At 43.6% G+C, this 21,712-nt stretch overlaps 1 protein-coding gene across 1 annotated transcript in view; it reads right to left on the bottom strand.

The window, feature by feature from the left end:
- LOC122542899 (synaptosomal-associated protein 25) overlaps nucleotides 1–19,171 on the bottom strand; it is a 197,639-nt gene extending 178,468 nt beyond the window's left edge. The window contains exon 1 of the mRNA XM_043681033.2: nucleotides 19,094–19,171. The gene's annotated coding sequence lies outside the window, so the exon portion shown is untranslated. The remainder of the gene's footprint in view (nucleotides 1–19,093) is intronic.
- Between the last annotated feature and the right edge of the window lie 2,541 nt (nucleotides 19,172–21,712).

The raw sequence follows: 21,712 nt of genomic DNA, 5'->3' as shown, positions 1-21,712 counted from the left end.
AAAGCTGGGTGGTAGGGTGAAATGTGAGGAGGATGTTAGGAGATTACAGGGTGACATGGACAGGCTACGTGAGTGGACAGATGCATGGCAGATGCAGTTTAATGTGGATAAATGTATGGTTATCCACTTTGGTGGCAAGAACAGGAAGGCAGATTACTACCTAAATGGAGTCAAGTTAGGTAAAGGGGCAGTACAAAGAGATCTGGGTGTTCTTGTACACCAGTCAATGAAGATAAGCATGCAGGTACAGCAGGTAGTGAAGAAGGCTAATAGCATGCTGGCCTTCATAACAAGAGGGATTGAGTATAGAAGCAAAGAGGTTCTTCTGCAGCTGTACAGGGCCCTGGTGAGACCACACCTGGAGTACTGTGTGCAGTTCTGGTCTCCAAATTTGAGGAAAGACATTCTGGCTATTGAGGGAGTGCAGCATAGGTTCACGAGGTCAATTCCTGGAATGGCGGGATTACCTTACACTGAAAGACTGGAGCGACTGGGCTTGTATACCCTTGGGTTTAGAAGACTGAGAGGGGATCTGATTGAGACGTATAAGATTATTAAAGGATTGGACACTCTGGAGGCAGGAAACATGTTTCCGCTGATGGGTGAGTCCCGAACCAGAACAGCATAAAAATAAGAGGTAGGCCATTTAGGACAGAGATGAGGAGAAACTTCTTCACTCAGAGAGTGGTGGCTGTGTGGAATGCTCTGCCCTAGAAGGCAGTGGAGGCCCAGTCTCTGGATTTGTTTAAGAAAGATTTGGATAGAGTTCTCAAGGATAGTGGAATCAAGGGTTATAGAGATAAGGCAGGAACAGCTTACTGATTGAGGATGATCAGCCATGATCATATTGAATGGTGGTGCAGGCTCGAAGGGCAGAATGGCCTACTCCTGCACCTATTGTCTATTGTCTATCATTTAACAGGAGGGCAGAGGATGTTCTTGTGGCATCTTAGTTGTATTTATTGTGCTTATGGCAATAAACTAAACAATAATGCCTAATGTTGCAGAACATATAGTTTAATTTTGCTATGGGAAAGGCCAAGGAAAGATGCAGTGTAAAAACATTTAACTTGAATTTAAGAGGGATCAAAACAGACCTGGCAGTCTGGAATAGGTGGGACTTAAATCTGGAGACAGGGACACTATCTCTGTGCCACAAGGGAACTCTGCAAAGTGAGTATGAGTAACAAGGAAACTGAGTAACAGTGAATAGTTGATTAGCTGATTCTGCTCACTCCATCTGAGAGTGAGAGAGAGAGAGAGACATTGACTATCAACTACATGTGCATTCTGACTCAGTGACTCACCACCAATTTGCGCATGTGCAGACAACCAGATTTAGGCCAATCACACTAAAATTGGAATCAAAGATTGGCACAAAAAACTGTAACGCCATGATGGGCTATCTTTAAGTTGGAGATGGTTCAGGTAAAATCAAGATCTACTTAATGGGAGGAGCGGAAAAGGGCAAACAAAGCCAGAACTCGCTAGTTGATGGAAGAGATACTGGATAATGCAACCTAACTCCAGGCTGAATATAGAAGTTTCAGAAGGGAATTGAGAAAGGTAATAAAAACAGGGTATGAGAAGAGATGGTAGCTAACAAGAAAGGAATCCAAAAGTCTTCTATATATTATAAATAGGAATAGGGTAGTAAAAGGAGGGGTGTGGTCAGTTGTGGACCAAGAAAATAATGTATGCTCAGAAACAGGGGCAAGGCTGAAGTTCAAATAGAATACTTTCTACTTGTCCTCACTTAAGGGGCATGGGCAGTATGGTGGGTTAGCACTGTTGCCTCACAGCACGGGGGACCCGGGTTCGATTCCACCCTCGGGCAACTGTTTGCATTGAGCTTGCACATTCTCCCTGTGTCAGCATGGATTTCTTCCGGGTGCTCCGGTTTCCTCCCACAGTCCAACAATGTGCAGGTTAGGTGGATTGGCCATGGTAAATTGCCTATAATGTCGAGGGATGTGCAGGCTAGGTGGATTAGTCATAGGAAATGTAAGGTCCCAGGGATAGGATATGGGGGTGGGATGCTCTTCAGAGGGTCAGTACAGACTCAATGGGCCAAATTGCCTCCTTTCATACGTAGGGATCTAAAGAAAAAGGTGAAGGTGAAGCTGAAATAGAGTTAGTTGACACACTGGATAGGTTAAAAATTGAGAAAGAGGCTGTGCTGAAGTTGATAAATCACTAGGAGAAGATGAAGTGCAAGCAAAGATATTGAGGGAAGTGAGAGCTCCTAGCCATATAATCTTTGAATCTTCCTTTGACTCAGGGGTGGTGCCAGAGTACTGGGAAACACAGGGTTTAAGCGTAAACTTAGTACCCACAGGTCAGTCAGTGTAATGTGGCTGTGGCTAAGCTTTTAAAATGATAACCTGGAAAGAAATAGTCATGTTCGTGCTTCTATTTCTTCTGATCTTACATTGATTAATTAAGGAAAGCCAGTACAGTTTGTCAAAAAGAAATCATGTTTGCTAACACGCTTGACATTTCTGATGACATTACAGAGTGAGTTTGACGATTTAGGTTAATGTGGCTGAAGTGATATGCAGATTGGACTATTATTTAAACAGTGAAAAATTGCAGCTGTGCAGTGTGATCTGGGTGTCCTTGTGCATGAATCATAAACGTTGGTTTGCTGATGCAGCAGGTAATTAAGAAGGCAAATGGAATTTTGTCCTTCATTGCCAGAGAGATGGCTGATTTGCAAGGCTGAGGTTACCATGAAGGACTGTCCTTCTTAGCCTCTCCTCTCCCCTCACCTCACCTCCCCTCACCTGAGGCAAGGTGACCCTCACGTTAAACCATCACCAGTCACCTATCACATTACCTTTTATTAATCTAATCATTGATTGAAATCAGATGACAATTTTTACATAACTAAAGACGTACTCTGGATCTTTGTTAGAGTTGCTTAGCTCAGTCGGTTGGATGGGGTTAGTCGGTTATGCTGTAGCTGTATTGGGTCCTGGAGTAGTATGCACAGTTTTGGTCTCCTTAACCGAGAAAGAATGTACTGGCACGAGAGGGGGCACAGAAGCGGCTCATTAGGTTGATTCCGGAATTAGCAGGGTTGACTTATGAGGAGACTATACTCATTGGAACTTAGAAGAATGAGGTGGAATCTTATAGAAACATATAAAATTATGAAATGAATAGTGAAGATAGAAGTAGGGAGGTTGTTTCCACTGGTGGGTGAAACTAGAATGAGAGTCATAGCCTCAAAATAAAAGGGAATTTAGGACTGAGTTGAGGAGGAACATCTTCACCCAAAGGGTTGTGAATTTGTGGAATTCCCTGCCCAGTAAAGCAGTTGAGGCTACCTCATTGATCTTTTTAAGACAAAGGTAGGTAGATTTTTGAACAGTGAAGGAATTAATGGTTATGATAAGTAGGCGGTTAAGTGGAATTGAGGCCATGAAAAGATCAGCCATGATCTTATTGAATGGCAAAGCAAGCTCAATGGGCCAGATGGCCTACCCCTGCTCCTATTTCTTATTCTTTTGTTCTAAAGTCACCATAGTCCTGACAACAACAGGCATGCACTCTCATTAGAGACAGATGACCAGTGATGGTTTAACCTGAGGGTCACCACACCTCAGGTGAGGGGAGAAGCTAAGAAGGACAGTCCTCAGGCTTGCAAACCCAGCCATCCGACCAAGTGAGCTAACCAACTCTAACAATGGTCCAGAGTTTAAATCAATTTTAAAATTTTCATGTTTTTCAAATCAATCATGATGTCCCTGGGTCTGTAACCTCCACCAACCCACTTTGCTCTCCTATAATTCTGAACTCTTTTGTCTCGCCGACTTTCATCACAGAACCAAAGATCGTCAATTCCTCAGCCTGTCTGGGTCCTAAGCTGTGCATTTCTCTCCTAAATATCTCTTCCTTTCAATCTCTCTCTTGCTCCCTTTCTTTAAGATGTTCCTTAAAACCTATTTAGTCTAACCTGCCCAATTTTTGACCAATGTTCATTTGAAAATTGCTCTTGTGTTGTGCCTTGAGGGTTTTTAACTCTGTGAAAGATGTAATACAAATGCAAGATGTTTGTGCAGACAACTGTAATAATTCCTTTGCTATAGCAGTTAACGGAAGTTTGCACACATCAACATCCAAACTATTGGGACTGGATATGGAAGTGATTGGACCTGGCAATTAATGACTCCTGTGATTTTGTTGCCATCAGAAAACTTGCTTTCAAAGCTCAGATGTGTGAAGTCATTGATGGGAGTAGACCCGTAGATGTTTACTGCACAGCTACAGGCCATTTGGATCATTCTGTCCAAGCCGATAAAGATCTGACTACACAAATTCTGTTTTCCAGTTGTTGGTCCATAGCCCTGGAGGATATTGCAATGCAAGTGCATGTCTAAGTACTGCTTAAATATTAAGAGAGATTTTGATTCAACCTTCCTTTCAGGTAAGTGAGATCCAGTCTTCCACCATCTTCTGGTTGAAAACAATTCCTGTTAATTCTCCCCTCAGCCTTCTACCTCTCAGTTCAAATCTATGTTTCCTTGTTATTGACACATCTACTTGTGGAAAAAAAGTGTCTTCCTGTCTACCCTATGTATTTATGTCCCTCACAATCATACACACCTCGATGAGGTTCCTTCTCAACCTTCACACTGAAAGTGTAGGAAAAAGGAGAAAAGGGACAAAAATTAATTTCAATCAATTTCTCCACCTTAATGGGCAGTGCTCCAACAACACTGAAGAAGCTCAACACCATTAGCCACCATGATAAAGCAGCCCACTTGATTGGTATCCCATTAACCACCTCTCTCTCCACACTCTCCACCACCGACACGCTATAGCAGCATTGTGTACTATCTACAAGACACACTCCAGAACTCCCCAAGGTTCTTTCAACAGCGCTTCAACCTTCCCAAACTTACTACCTCTACCACCTAGGACAACAGATATATGGGAACACCATCAAATGCAAGTTCCCCTCTGAGCTACTCACCATCCTGATCTGTAAATATAATGCTGTTCCTTCAGTACTGCAGGGTCAACGTACTGGAGGTCTCTCGCTAACAGCATTGTTGCTCTGCCTACAGCACAAGGACTGCAGCGGTGTAAGAATGTAGCTCACCATCACCTTCTCAAGGACAGTTATGGATGGGCAATAAATATCAGCCTCAACAGAATAAATAAAAGCCAATAGTTATAAGCACAGAGTTCTGCAGTGAGACTCTGATCTTATGCAAGATGTCAAGTTGAGTGAGCTGTGAGGCTTCATCAGATTACTGCAGTTTATTCTCAGCCTATTGCAGCACAGTTCACAGCTGCAATACCTTGCATCTTGTGATGTTTGTGAAAGATCATGAAGGAGGAAGAGGAGAGGCAGGAGTGTGTGCCGACAGGTTTTCTGCAGCTAACAGGCTGTACTCTGGCAGGAAACCTTTTTTCTGGATAGCATGTGTTCCTAAGCTAGCCCAAAATTGGATCTTGTGCGTCATTTTGCCAATCGTCTGGTACCTGCCCTCCTCCAGGATGGGTTTCGGGAGCCAACCTCAATAGGAGCTGCCTTGAGGTATATACTGCAAGGGGCTGTCACAGCCAGCAGTAGCTGTCAGCTCACTCTTAGAATTGGGAGGAGTACACACACAGATTTAACCTAAAATAAGATTGATTGTTTCACAACCCCACCGGGGTTGAGCAAGAGAACACATGCAATCCAATGTCACTTCTCCTCCAGGCATCACAAATTCTCAGAGGGAGCCTGAAACAGGCCTGAGGTCTTTTGTTTATTGGACTCATTCTAAGACTCTGAGATATTGTTCACATGGATAACAGTAACTGGGTGAGTTGTTTTGAGCAAAAGCACAAAGAAAAAATCTCAACTGTAAATATTTATTTCCAAAGACTTCTCAGGGTGTCACTTTTACTCCCACAGAACGCTGAAATGCAGAAAATGATGTGATTTTTGCCAGGCTAATTAATCCAGATCTGCCAGCATTTCAGTTCCAACTGCGGAGAAGGAAGCCATTCTGAGGTAAGGAGATTTTTCTTTAATCAGTGGCAGCATTGCAGGAGCCAAGAGATTATGAGCCACTACAAAGGAATAAGTCGAACCTCAGCAAATATTCAAAGCTACTTTTCCAATAGTCAACATTGGCAGGAGGTGGGGAGGGGGTACTTTACACCAAACCTATTCACCCTAAACTTGTCACCCTCATTAAAAATTGAAGCATAAATAACCATCCTATCTCAAATAACCCACCACCCTATTCTAAACAATAGCATAAACACTAAATGACTCAAGATAAAACCTCAAAGGTTGGTGCAGGCTGGTAGTGTCCCTACATCTGGGCCAGAATGTCAGAGTTCAAGTCCCAACCTCCTCTGCTGCATGTCATAACATTTCTGAATGGGTTGATTAAAATAAGTAAAACCTGAAATGAAATTTTCTAAATCAAGGTTGACTTTGTCGAAGAATAATGCACTGTAGTCCTTCTTCTTGTTTGACCTCTCCCTCTCAGCCCCTGGCTGTGATATACCATGCCTCCCCATGCCCCGGTCCTACTTCCTCTGTCCTCTCCACCTCCAGATCTGCTAATTGCAGCCTTCCCACCTCCAACCCTGCTCACTGCTGCCCCTCGCGCTCTCGCTGTTCCTTCAGACTGGTTCCCTCATGCAGAGGATGTGTTCCAGAGACCAGGGCTTTCTTTATTCCAACTGATCGCCCTATGATTGAATTATCCCAGACAATTAGGCATCTTTCAGAGATGAGCCAGTAGCCCCATCCCTGACTCACAACCACATGTGTTTGGAGCATCAGGGTCTACTTAAGTTGTTGGAGTATACTGGCTGCCCGCTGCTGCTCAATGTGTTCTTTATCTTTTCAATCATAACGTGATAGGTAAAATCAGTGATGACAAGATAACATCAAACACCTTTTAGACCTGCACTGGTGTCAAACAGGGTTGTATTATAGCACACTCATCTCTTTGCTGCTGTCACATCTTAAGATCATCTACACAGCATGACCATGTACATACCACAACAGAAAGAAAGCTGCTTAGCTTCATTGACGTGAGATCCTAAACATATTCACCATTACCGCCCAGTGGCTCTGATCTCCCTAATAATGAAGTGCTTTGACAAGCTGGTCACGGCCCAGGTCAACTCTAACCTCTCTGCCTGCCTCAATCCCCTGCAATTTTTCTACTGACATAACAGCGGATGCCTTTCCCCAGCCCTGTACTCATCCCTGGAAAATCTGGACAACAAGGACACCTATGTCAGACTCCTACTTATCAACTACAGCTCCATCTTCAACACCATTATCCCTTCCAGATTGATCGCAAAACTCTGAGATCTACGGTCTCGGCTCTGCTTTCTGCAACTGGATCCTCAGCTTCCTGAGGAGTAAGTGAGGACTGCAGATGCTGGAGATCAGTGCTGAAAATGTGTTGCTGGAAAAGCGCAGCAGGTCAGGCAGCATCCAGGAAACAGGAGAATCGACGTTTCGGGCATAAGCCCTTCTTCAGGAAGAAGGGCTTATGCCCTTCCTGAAGAAGGGCTTATGCCTGAAACATCGATTCTCCTGTTCCCTGGATGCTGCCTCACCTGCTGCGCTTTTCCAGCAACACATTTCCTCAGCTTCCTGACCCACAGACCGCAATCAGTGAAGATTGACAACTGCATCTCCTCCATGGTAACCCTCAACAGTGGAGCCCCACAAGAATGCATTCTCAGTCCTCCTCTGTACTTCCTGTACACCCACGATTGTGTAGCAAAATTCTGAACGAATGCCATCTACGGGTTTGCTGATGACACTACCATGGTAGGATGGATAAAACAACAATGAGTCAGAATTCAAAAAGGAGATAGAGGGCTTGGTGTTGTGGTGCAATGTTGTCAGTAAAACAAAAACACTGATCAATGACTTCAGAAAGAAAGCCAGAGAATACGTCCCCATCTACATCAAGGAGTGGAGGTTGAGAGTGTCAAGTTCCTGGGGGTGATGATAGAAGTGACAGTCAAGAAGGTACAATACCTCGTCTTCCTCAGGTGGCTTAGGAAATTCAGCATAAGGACCCTAACCAATATTTACAAATGCATTATAGAAAGCATACAGTCTGGGTGTGAAACCTGGTACAGCAACTGCTCTGCCACGACCGAAAGAAACTACACAATGTTGTGCGCACAGCCCAGACCATCATGGAAGCCAACCTCCCATCTATGGACTCCATATACATGGCCCGTTGTTGTGGAAAGGCTGCCAACATCATCAACGATCTATCATACCTTGTAATGATCTCCTACAACCTCTTCTGTCAGGCAGAAGGTACAGAAGCTTGAACACCAGCAAGTTCAGGGACAGCTTCTTCCCTGCCATTATTAGACTGATGAATGAACTCTCTAACTTCAAATAATGTTGATCTTGTTAATGTTGATCTTGCTTCATGCATTTTCTGTGCAGTATATGCCTCACTCTGTCTAAGCACTGTATGATTTGTATGTCCTTGCTTGTTACGATCTGCCAGTACGGCTCACAAATAAAACTTTTCACTGTACCTAGGTACATCTGACTATAATAAATCAAATCAAACCCCTCATTAAAGAGTTGGTTTGCACTAATGGTCCCATACTAGCATTCCATTCTGAGGAAAGCTGAATTGGTCAATATGCAGTTTCTCTCATGCCTGTAGAGTTTGATTTATCCATAACAAGACAAATGTCATAGTCAATAGTGTTGCCATATTAAGTGATGCAGTTACAAAGTAACATTACTTGCTGTATTTGTGTTGACATTTGTGATGTATGCATAGATACTGAAGCCGAATTAGAAGAATTCACTGATATTCTCAATATTATCACCTATCCATTAAATTTAAGCCACGACACACAAGGAAAACTCAGATTTAAATTTAACAATTCACATTATAATAGTATCTTCTGCATTTTCTCAAAATAAACTAATTTCCGAAATTATGCAACCTTAAACTAGAGATCAATGTTCATTTGCAAAGAATTCTTTATTTTGTTGAATTCAAGTTTTCTTGGCTTCCAGTGTGCTGAGTGTTTCTTTATTAATAGACGTAAAATGTTTTCTCCCTGACAGCTTCCCTAACTGCTCCACTCCACCACCAGCCCTGCGGTCTCCTTCACAGTCACCCTTCAGATCTCCTTCCTTTCTCCGTCTTATACATTGCTTGCAGCCTCTTCCATCCCATCCCCTCCTGTAGTCTCCTTCTTCTTCCCTCCCACACTTCTTTATCTAGCTCCTCCCTCTCCCAGTATTTGTGTCACCCCACTCCTTCATTTAGACCCAGCAGATGGTTCCCCCGACTCCTGTTCCTGGCAAAACGACAGCTCCTGGCAAAGGACACAGACTCCATCAAACACCACAGCCTATGGCCCCGAGCAAAAGGCTGCTCCACCTAACCCAGCCCAAGACACAGCCACCAGCCCTTTAGCAAAAGGTATGGCTCACGGCCCAAAGCCCAGCCCACACATAGCTCATCCACTCACTTTTCAAATTTCCCTGTGAGCTGGAAGGAAAGACACAGAAATCTGGATGTTGTTTACTTTTCCTTTTCCTACCTGATGGTGTGCATTTCTCATCAATAAATCCAATGGCAACTCTTTTCTTGTTGGGCTTTTTCGACATTGGGTTAGAAAGGAATTCAGTAGGAACTCTATTCCTCTGTCAGCTTCACCTACCAAATTAATATCAGGAAAGTTGAATTTCTCCATAATTATTATTCTCTGCTTTTCGGAGTCCGGAGTCAGGGAAAGGAGGGAGTAAGTCTGAGGTGAGTGAAGGTTGTACTGAGTCTAGAACATGGGAATGGTGTAATGGAGGAAGGGAGAGTACGTGAATTGGGAGTGGGGAAAGGGACAGTGAATCCAGAGCAGGGGAAGGATGGACTGAGTCCAGAGCAGGGTCTGGGGAGGGGTTAGGGGAGCCCTAAGTGGACAAAGAGAGAAGTGGGTCCACAATGGGGTAAAGAGGAGTGAGTCCAGAATGGAAGAATTAGAAATGGGCCTGGAGCAAGGGAAAGAGGCAGTGTTTCTGGGCAGAATGATTCAGGAGTGGGGTCCAGACCAGGGCATGGGGGAAACTGGGTCTGAGATGGGAGATGGGGTCTGGGTCCAGATTGGGGATAGGGGAGTAGTTACGATTAGATTTAAATTAGATTAGATCCCCTACAGTGTGGAAACAGGCCCTTCGGCCCAACAGGTCTACACTGACCCTCTGAAGAGAAACCCACCCAGACCCATTTCCCTTTGACTAATGCACCTAAAATTATGGACAATTTAGTATGGCCAATCTACATACCCTGCACATCTTTGGGTTGTGGGACGAAACCGTAACACCCGGAAGGAACCCATGCAGACACGAGGAGAATGTGCAAACTCCACATAGACAGTTGCCTAAGGCTGGAATCAAACCTGGGACCCAGTGCTGTGAGGCAGCAGTGCGAACCACTGAGCCACTGTGCTGCCCCACCATCAGGGAGAGGGGAGTTGATCCAGTGCAGGGGAAGTGGGGAATGGGCCCAGAGCAGACAAAGGGAGGAGTGGGTCTGGAGTGGGGTAATTGGGAATGGGTGTGCAGTCAGGTAGTTGGGAGTCAGCTGTAAGTAGGGGAGGTGGGGAGTGAGCCTGGAGCCAGAGAAAGGGGGACTCAATCTGGAGCAGATGAAATGGGAGTGGGGTCCAGAGCGAGGAAAGAGCAGAGTGGGTCCAGAGTTGGGATGGGGAAGTGGTCCTAGAGTGGAGAAAGTGGGGAATTGGACCAGAGCAGGGAAAATGAGGAGCACACAAAGGGAGGAGTGGGTCTGCAGTGGGAAAAGGTGGATTGAGTCTGCAGTCAGTTAACTGAGAGTTGGTCAGAAGTAGGGGAAATGGGGAGTTGCCCAGGACTAGGGAAAGGAGGCATGAGTATGGAGCAGGTGAATCGAATGTGGGGTCCAGAGTGGGGGAAGAGGAGAGTTGGTTCAGAACGTGACATGGTTATCAGATCCAAGGAATCTCCAGTTAGGGTTAGGCCATGTAAAGTGGATCTGGGGAAAGTACATTTGGGATGTATGAGGTAAGTATGGGGTCAGTTGAATAGTTATGCAGTTGAATAAATCCTGAATACTTATTTACTTAATTTCACTGAGTCCATCTGAATCTCTGATTAAAACAGATATGTTCAGAGGGGTCCAGCATTGAGTAATTGCCTAGCAGGATTTTCAGTATCCCAGTCAACTCTTTTGGTGCGTATTACAATTAAGATCCCACAGGATCCCTGTGTGCAACTCCCATCGATGTTGCAATAACAACTAACTGGTCAGCAGAAAATCTGGAACATTATCACATTTCTTCACTGTCTCTGGGTCAATATCCTGTATCTCCCTCCTAACAGCACTCCAGCTACCTACATCACACGGACTGCAGCAGTTCAAGAGGAGGTACACCACTATCTTCTCAAGGGCAATTAGGGACAGACAATAAATATCAGTGATGCCTACATCTGAAGAATTAATTTTAAAATTAAACAAAAAGAAAATAAAGCACATCAGGAGATATTATATCAGGTGACCAAATTCCTTTGGCCTTCTTCAAATTAATGGCCCTGGAGTCTATTAACTCTCCTCGGAGGGCAGATGCAGCTTTAGTTTACCAGTTTATGTGAAGGTCAGTATTCTGCAACATTTCCTCAGAATTGCACAATATAGTCACACCAAATGTTATATTCACATCTCTTGCAGTGAGGCATGAGTTCACAACCTTTTGATTGAAGGCAAGAATGCCATTGCTGAGCTATGTATGTTTTTCATTTGTTTAGAAGGTGTGGCTGTTGCTGGTAAGGCTATCATTTATCAACCAGCCCTAACTGTCTTGAGAAAAGCTCATCAGATTGCTATCAGGCTGGAGTCACATGTAGGCCAGACCAGGTAAGGAGGGCAAATTTCCCTTCCTTAAGTGAACCAGATGAATAGTTGGTTTTCCTAACAATCAATAAAGGTTTCATTACTACTGTGCCTATTTTGAACTTCAGATATTTTATTTATTGAAATTAAATTCCACCAGTTGTGGTGGGATTTGAATCCATTTACCCAGAGCATTCAGCTGCGCCTTTGGATTTAGTAATATTATCCAGTGATATTACCTCTACACCATCACTTTATTTTGACAACAAAAGAGATACTGATGATGACATGGATTCCTGGTTATGAAATGAACCACAAAGGCTTTAGCCCCCCATAGACATTCCTCATCTGTTGTTGGATGTTCCAAATAGCACATTTGTGCTTTTATGGAAAAGATGTCAGATGGGGTAGTAGGTCTACATGCCATTCTTTCCAGTTTGGGAATTAAATTTGAAACCCATCTCTTTTGTGCTGTCCCTTATGATGCAATCAGAAGAGACTTAACCCAATTTTGACTAAATACAGGATTAGTGCACCAAACTGACACAAGCATGATGTCCTTCCCTGATTTGTTTTATTCATTCACGGGAGTGGACATCACTGGCCAGGCCAGTATTTATTTGCTCAACCCTAACTGCCCAAGAATCGACCACATTGCTGTGGGTCAAGAAGCGCATCGAGGCCAGGTTGGGTAATGATGGCACATTTCATTCCCTTAAAGACATTAGTGAACCAGATGGGTTTTTCTGAAATTGGCCATGGTTTTGTGGTCAGCATTAGACTATTAATCTCAGTTTTTGTTGTAAATTGAATTCAAGTTCCATGCCATTCCAGGATTTGACCTCAAGTCTCCAGAACATTACCTAGTTCCCTGGATTAATCATCTTGTGATAATACCACAAGACCACCACCTCCACTAAATGCAATATCCATAATGCTAAACCAGCAGAATTCAGAAGTATCACTCAGCTGTACTATCATTTCCAGGACACCAGTCAGCGAAGCAGAATCCCGTGAGTGAATTAAAAAAAGTTAATGAGCAAGTAAGTTTGCAGATGACATCAAAATTAGTGGTGTAGTGGAAAACGAAGAAGGTTACCTCTGGTTACAATGAGATCTTGATCAAATGGGCCAATGGACTGAGGAGCGGCAGATGGAGTTTAATTTAGATAAATATGAGGTGCTGCATTTTGGGAAAGCAAATCTTAGCAGGACTTATACACTTAATGGTAAGGTTCTAACAAGTGTTGCTGAGCAAAGAGACCTTGGAGTGCAGGTTCATAGCTCCTTGAAAGTAGAGTCTCAGGTAGATAGGATAGTGAAGGTGGCGTTTGGTATGCTTTCCTTTATTGGTCAGAGTATTGAATGCAGGAGTTGGGAGGTCATGTTGCAGCTGTACAGGACGTTGGTTAGGCCGCATTTGGAATATTACGTGCAATTCTGATCTCCTTCCTATCGGGAAAGGTGTTGTGAAACTTGAAAAGGTTCAGAAAAGATTTACAAAGATTATACCAGGGTTGGAGGATTTGAGCTATAGGAAGAGGTTGAATAGGCTGGAGCTGTTTTCCCTGGAGTATCAGAGGCTGAAGGGTGACCTTATAGAGGTTTATGAAATCATGAGGGGCATGGATTGGGTAAATAGGCAAGGTCTTTACCCTGGGGTGGGTGAGTCCAGAACTAGAGGGCATAGGTTTAGGGTGAGAGGGGAAAGATATAAAAGAGACCTAAGGGGTAATTGTTTCATGCAGAGGGTGGTGCGTGTGTGGAATGAGCTGCCAGAGGAAGTGGTGGAAGCTAGTAGAATTGCAACATTTAAAAGGCATCTGGATGGATATATGAATAGGAAAGGTTTGGAGGGATATGGGCCGGGTGCTGGCAGGTGGGACTAGATTGGGATGGGCTGTCTGATCAGCATGGACAAGTTGAACCAAAGGATCTGTTTCCATGATGTACATCTCTATGACTCTATGAGTTGTAATTATTGGACATGTGAATTCATAACAATGTGGATATGTGTATGTGCATATGTCCGTTTGTTGGCAAAATAGTAAAAACAAGATGTGATTTCCATTACTGTGAGCACGTAATTTGATTAAGTATTAATACTTATCAAATATATATGTGAACTTTATTTACTGTTCATTAGGTATTTTTACAATGTTTAAACGATATTACAGAGTTGCATTACCCATGTGATTAGCAACAGTTTCTGTTGGTCAACACTATTCTAAGACCAGAGTCAATTTCAATGATGCAGCTACGTGCTAAATGGAGTGGGGCATTCTTCACAGGAAGATAAAAGATCATAAGTGATGGAGGTTATCATGGGTTGGTGTCATAAATCTCCCAGAAAACTGTAAAAAATGAGGCTAGTAGAGGCTTGGAGAACAGAAAAGCAGACTGAGTAGCATCAAAACTGCAGACAGCTTCCCAGACACGCCAAAACAAAAAATTAACTCACGCTGAGGATGCTAGATGGGTTGCACATTTTCAGTTTCTTCTCTGATTTCCATTCAATTTAAATTTAAAAATATTCCCAGAAAATTAACTTCTTTGACGAGACATCGGAATGCTCACACTTATTATATAAGCATGCTGTAGGTTCAATTCAATCCAATTTTAAATTAAACCTTGCTCAGATTGCTACCTGGTTGAACAGAAAATGCAGTAAAATAAAGCACAAGGCCAACTCGATCAGCAACTGGCACTTACCGTGACTGGTCCCATTTGAAATGTTGTCCTATTTTTCTCTTTGGATAGGGTCATACAATAGAAACGTGAGGCCGTTTTACATAATGTGGCTCTGCCCAACATTCTGAAAGAACTATCCAAATACACTCTACACCTCTGCTCTTTCTCTTGAGTGGCTTCACCTTCAATTTTTTTTTCCTTCACTTCATAAGATGTGGGTTTTGTTGCTGATCAATATTTGTTACCCATCTTTAATTGTCATGCTGTATAAAGGAACATTCTTGCCAGATATCAATCCAAACCTGAACACTGTCCAGATCTCGCTGCATATGGACACAAGACCCTGCTTATTATTTTCGAAGCTGCGAAAAGCACTGACCATTTTGCAATCCTCAGAGACATCAGAGCAAAGCAGCTAATAACAACTGGGCCCAGGGCACTATCCTGGAACTCCAGCAGTCCTGTGGTGATGCAATGATAGTGTCCCTAATCCTGAACCGGGAGGCTTGGGTTCAAGTTTCATCTGCTCCAGAAATGTGTAATAACGTCTCTGAATAGGTTGATTTGGAAGAATAGGTTAAAATAAAAAAGAAATCCTGGAACTCCTGCAGTGACATTCATCAGTCAAATACTTTCTTGATGGTCCAAGGGCTGTCACTCTCAGCTCACCTCCACAGTTCAGTTCTTTCAGTCCGATTTACCGAGACTTTAATGAGTTAAGGAGCTGAGTAATATTGGCAGGAACTAAGAAAGCACCAGTGATCAGGCATCGATAGCACTGGCAATGACAGCTTCCATCACTTTACAAACAATTGAGTGTAGGTTCAGGAGGCTTGGATTGGATCTTGGACCTTTGACACTATTGCCAGGCAATTTCCAAGGTCCTGCCCCCGGTATCCAGAGCCTTCAACTGTTTCTTGAAATTATGTGGAATTAATGAAATTGGTTAAAGATTGACATCTGTGAGCTGGAGATGTCGAGATGAAGCTGAGATGGATCATCCACTTGACATTTCTGGCTGAAGATGGATGCAAATGCTTCAGCCTTATTTTTTGCACAGATTTGCAAGTGTCCCCTATTGTTGAGGATGGGAATGTTTATGGAGCCTTTCCCTCCAATTAGTTGTTCAACTGTTTGCCATCATTCACAATTAGATATGGCAGAACTGCAGAGCTTATATCTGATTCATTCACTGGATCATTTAGCTTTATCTATCACTTGTTGCTTCCACCAGCTGGTATGTAAATAATCCTGTTTTGTAGCTTCACCCCTCCACAACAGTATAGGAAAGAGGTACCTATACTGAGAGGTTGACACCTCACTGTTAGGTTTACCTGGTTCTGCTCCTGGCATTCCCACCTCCACTCTTCATTGAGACAGGGTTGATCCCTTAACTTGATGGTAATTACAGAGTGGGAGATTTGCAAGGCCATGAGGTTGTGGATTGTGTTTGAATACAATTCTGTTGCTGCTGATGACCTACAATACCTAGTCGTAAATTGCTATATCTGTCTAAGATCAGTCCCAATTGGTAGAGCAGCAATGCCACCCAACAGGGTGTCCTATGAAAGCTGGACTTTGTCTCCATGAGGACCTGTGTGCTGGTACCTGTTTCCTATACTGTTGTGGACAAATACATTTGTGACAGGTAGATTGATGTGGACAAGATTTATAAGGCTTTTTACTCTTGTTGATTCCTTCAACACCTGCTGAGACCCAGCCTGGCAGATATATTCTTCAGGAGCTTGCCAGCTCAGTTATGTGATTAGGCCACCCTTGGTGATGGATTTTGAAATTCCCCTCCGTGAGTATAACATGTACCTTTGTCACCCTCAGTGCATCCTCCAAATGCTATTTGACATGGAGGAATGCAGATTCATCAACTGAAAGAGGATGTTAGTTGGTAATCAGCAACTTGGCCATGTTGATACCATGAGACTTCATGGGGTCTGGAATTAATGTTGAGGACACTCAGAGCAAATCCTTCCTGATTATATATCACTGTGCCGCTATGTCTGTCGGTAGGATAGGATATACCCAGGATTTGTAATAGTATATCTGGGACATCGTAAGCCATGATTTCTGAGAGTATGACAATGTCAGACTATTGCTTGACAAATCTATGAGTCAACTCTCCAATTTTGGCACAAGCACCAAGGTGTTAGCAAGGGGGATTGGGCAAGTTTCCCTCCAAGTACCGAGGACCATAAAGCCAGGAGGAACATATTAAAAGTAAAGGGGATGCTACTTAGGACCAAGAAGAGGAGAAATTCCTTTATTCATAGGGTGGTGAATCTTTGGAATTTTCTGCCCCAGAGGGCACTGAAAGTCCTGTTTAAAATAGAGATTGATAGCAATGCTGTAAAGGATTATGGAGGTTGTGTGAGTAAAAAGTGTTCGATCACCCATGATTGTATTAAATGGTGAAGCTGGATCAACCAGTTTAATGCCCTATTTCTATTCCTATGTTTATACTCAGCAAAAAGCATGACCTGTCCTACCTGCCAATCTGAAGAAGGGCCTGTGCCAGAAACGTCGAATCTCCTGTTCCCTGGATGCTGCCTGACCTGCTGTGCTGTTCCAGCAATAAAGTTTCAACTACCTGCCAATCTCCCTTCCCACCTATCTGCTCCACCCTCCTCTCTGACCTATCACCTCCATCCCCACCCCCATTCACCTATTGTACTCTTGGTTACCTTCTCCCCAGCCTCCCCTCCCCCCCCCCCCCCATTTATCTCTCTACTATGGAGGCTTCCTGCCTCTATTCCTGATGAAGGGTTTTTGCCCAAAACCTCGATTTTCCTGCTCCTTGGATGCTGCCTGACCTGCTGTGCTTCTCCAGCACCACTCTGGTCTAAACTCTGGATTCCAGCATCTGCAGTCCTCACTTTTGCCTAAATGAGTGCAGCTCCAACAACACAAGAAGCTCAACACCATCCAGGACAAAGCAGCCCACTTAATTGGCATCACATTCACAAACACCCACTCCCTCTACACTGACACAGCAGCAGCAGTGTGCACCACCTACAAGTTGCACTGCAGCAACTCACTCAGGCTCCTTTCAACAGATCCTTCCAAACTATCCACCACCTAGCAGGTCAAGGCCAGCAGGAACATGGGAACACACCACCTGCAAGTTGTCCTCCAAGTCATTCACCATCCTAACTTTGAAATATATTACCATTTCTTCACTGTGACAGAGTCCAAAATTTCCTCCAAACAACACTGTGGGTGACCCTACACCTCAAGAACTTCAGTTTTTCAAGGCATTATCTTCTCATGAGCAATTAGTGATGGGCAGAAAATATTGGCCGAGGCAGTAATGCCTACATACTGTGCAAGAAATAAATCTTCCCTAAAGGGTATTAGTGGAACAGATTGTGTTTTATAGCAATTGATTCATGATTTCATGGCAACCTTATTAGTGCTAGTTTTCAGTATATCTAATTCTCTTTTGGAAGTTAGTTTAGAATCTGCCTCCAGCATTCTTTCAGGCAGTGTCTGATTCTGGTTCATAGTAACTCCTACTGCCACTTACCTCTTGGTCTCTGGTTACTAATCCTCCTGCCACTAGAGCGAAGCTCTCCTTACTGTCAAAACCTTGCAGAATTTGGAATGCCTTTATGCAGTCTCCTCTAAATCTCCCTGCTCTTAAGTGAGAACCATCCCATTAGATGGACTAATCCAATGCCTTCTGCTTTTCATTCCCATTTATCACATTTCACTTTTTTTATAGAAAGCCAAGGACTACCAAAAAAAGACCGACAATCTGCCTAGACCCACTTAACAAATAGGTTCAGTTCATTCAGTCCCATTTCACAGCCTTTCTGGAAAATAAGATGCTGCCAAAATCATTGTTTGCATGCTCTGATAGTGAGTGAAGTGGTTAGAATTTATTTTCTTGCCAGCATAACATTATAAGTGATGCAAAACTGATAGAACCGCGCCCCCTCCCATGCCACCCCCAACCTCCCGCCTGTACAATGGAACACATCTTCAAAATACATCTTCACAATACTACTCTGTCCGAGCAGGCACCACAGGGTGAGGGGAGGCAGAGTTGTGGCAGGATGCTGCAGCCTCACCCGGTGCAGGACCAGCTCCTTACATTAAAAGCGTTGGAAAACGTGCTTTAAGAGAGGATCGGCATTGCCACCAATCCTCCTCACACTCATTTATCCGTAATGATTCGACAGAAGGGTTAGCTCAGTCCCCGTGGAGTAGAACTTGTCCCCTTTAACCAAACGCCCAACAATGTTAGAAAATGCAGGCAGACAGGAGGAGCCTCAGGCAAGGGATTGCACAGCCTGACTTAGTACCCCAATGACAGATGAAGGAATACGCCCGGATTGCACCTCATCCCACAGGTTTAAAAAAAAACTACTTAAAATGTTGCCTCTCCCCTGTACGTCTTCGCTAATTGCACTGCAGCAATGTATTGGGAATATTAAGATTGCTGGCAGAGTAAATGTGTGCACAACGCCAATGCTGACACGAAATGTGTTACTGACCTTCTGCCTTCCGCCAGCTCTCTCCAACCTCGCGGAGCCGGTTCTGAACAGAATCGCCCGAAACCACACCCTCTGCTGCTTTTGCCTCACTCCCGTTCTCTCTCCAGCATTAGCCAGAATGGAGCCGCCCGGAGCCAGACTACCCCACAGAGGATAGTGATCCAGTGACTTGGACAACACTGACCAGTAATTCACTGACTTAAGCACTGCTGGAAAAGCCTGTGCACAATCCTAAACAAGGAGTGTGATGGAATACTCCCTATTTGCCTGGATGGGTGCAGTTCCAACAACATTGGAAAAGTTTTACACCATCCAGGACAAAAACAACCCATTTGATTGGTACCACATTGACAATCATCCACTCCCTTCACCCCACTCAGGCTCAGTACCACCGGTGTCTACTATCCACAAGATGTACTGCAGAAATTCATCAAAGATCTTTCAACAGCACCTCCCAGGCATACAGCCACTACCATCTGGAAGGACTAGGGCAGCAGATACATGGGAACACCAACACCTGCAAGTTCCCCTCCAAGTCGCTCACCATCCTGACTTGGAAATATATCACCGTTCCTTCACTGCCATTCAGTCAAAATCCTGGAAATCCCTCGCTAAAGGCAATGAGGTTCAGCACATGGACTGCAGCAGTTCAAGATGACAGCTCACTACCACTTTTTCACGAGCAACTAGGGATTGGCAATAAATGGTGGCCCAGACAGTGATGTCCACAATTCAAAATTCACATCACAAAATTCTCCCGGTGAAAATTTGGGTTAGTAACATGGTGAAATTTGGCTTTGGAGATTCAGGAGGTGAGTTACTTGCTGTGAGACTCCTGGCTTTTGACCTGCTCTTGTAGCCACTGTATTTATATAGAGTCATAGAGATGTACAGCATATGGCAAGTCCAGTTGAGTTTCTGGTCAATTCTAACCCCCATGATGTTGATCGTGGAGAATTCAGTAAGAGTAATACCATTGAATATCAAGGGATGGTGGTTAGTTTGTCTTTTATTGGAGATGGTCATTGCCTGGCATTTATGTAGCACAAATGTTTTTCACCACTTTTCAGCCCAAGCCTGGATATAATGCAGTTCCTGTCACATTTGAACACAGACTGCTTCAGTATCTGAGGAGTCATGGATGACATTGAATATTGTGGAATCATTGGCAAACATCCCCACTTCTGAACTTATGATGGAGAGAATGTCATTCATGAAGCAGCTGAAGATGATCGGACCTAAGACACTACCCCCAGGGACAAATACTCCAATGGTCTGCATATGGCGATCGGATTACTATAAAAGATTTATGCAAACCTAAGCACAGTTGGCTGCCTCACTTCACAATTTGCTGTGGAAATCAGAAAATGCCTATGGAGTCATTGGGAAAGGATGTATGAGGCATGATATTTCATAGGGTATCACAAGGAGTTGGACCACAGCATTTGAAGACTTCTTTTGCAATCTCAAGCAAAGAGGTTATCTCATCCCATGTCCTTGGCTACTCAGATTTCAAACTGGCTGTGATCAGTGTGCGAGACCATGATAATTTTAGTGAGAACAAAGAATAATGTAGAGAATGTAATTTAGCAAATCAGTAGCTGCAGAAATATCATAATTACTGGCAAGTCAAAGGATAGATAATTGGGAATAGGAAAGGGATTTGAGGGAGAGTTTTGTTCAGGGTGCAGTGGGGTGGGAGCAAGGGAAATATGTATATGAGGGAATGATCAGAGATTGCCTTACCAGTGATAACTATGATGAAAATGCTGAGTTGAGATAACAAACTTGAGGGGCAGCAGTGATTGTGGATCAGATACTTTATATGAAGGGAAAGGAAAAGGTTTCCTGGGAATAGAGGGCAGTGAACTCAGTGGAAAGATAGCAATATAGAATTAAGATAAAAATTGTATCTCACAAACTTGATTGAGTTTTTTGAGGTAGTTACCAAAAAGATTGGTGATGGCAGAGCTGTAGATATTACTTATTTGGATCTTAGCAAAGCTTTTGACAAGGTTCCGCATGGTAGACTAATTAGTAAAGTTAGGTCACATGGGATTCAGGGTGAGCTTGCCAATTGAAGACATAATTGCCTTAATGGCAGGAGACAGAGTGTAATGGTGGAGGGTTGCTTTTCAGACTGGAGGCCTGTGACCAGCGGTGTTCCACAGGGATCTGTTCTGAGTCCTGCTGTGTTTGTCATTTATGTAAATGATTTGGATGAGAATGTAGAAGGCATGGTTAGTAAGTTTGCGGATAACACAAAAATTGGTGGCATTGTCAACAGTGAAGAAGGTTTTTTTAAGATTACAAAGGGACTTTGATCAAATGGGTCAATGGGCTGAAAAATGGCAGATGGAGTTCAATTTGGAGAACTGCATGGCATTGCATCTTAGTACAACAAACAAGGGCAGGGCTTATACAATTAATGGTAGGGCCTTGCATAGTGTTGTAGAACAGAGTACCTAGTGGTGCAGGTACATAATTCTTTGAAGTTTGCATTACATACACAGGGTCATTAAAAGGCACTTGGCATGCTTGCCTTCAGTGCTCAATCCTTTAAGTGTAGGAATTGGGAAGTCATGTTGAGGTTGTACAGGACATTGGTGAGGCCTCTTC

This window comes from Chiloscyllium plagiosum, unplaced genomic scaffold (genome assembly GCF_037043375.1).
Source record: "Chiloscyllium plagiosum isolate Xiang-an unplaced genomic scaffold, Cpla_swu_hap1 HiC_scaffold_47, whole genome shotgun sequence".
Classification (NCBI taxonomy): Eukaryota; Metazoa; Chordata; class Chondrichthyes; order Orectolobiformes; family Hemiscylliidae; genus Chiloscyllium; species Chiloscyllium plagiosum.
The sequence above is the reverse complement of the archived record's forward strand: the minus strand, read 5'-3'. Positions and strand labels throughout refer to the sequence as shown.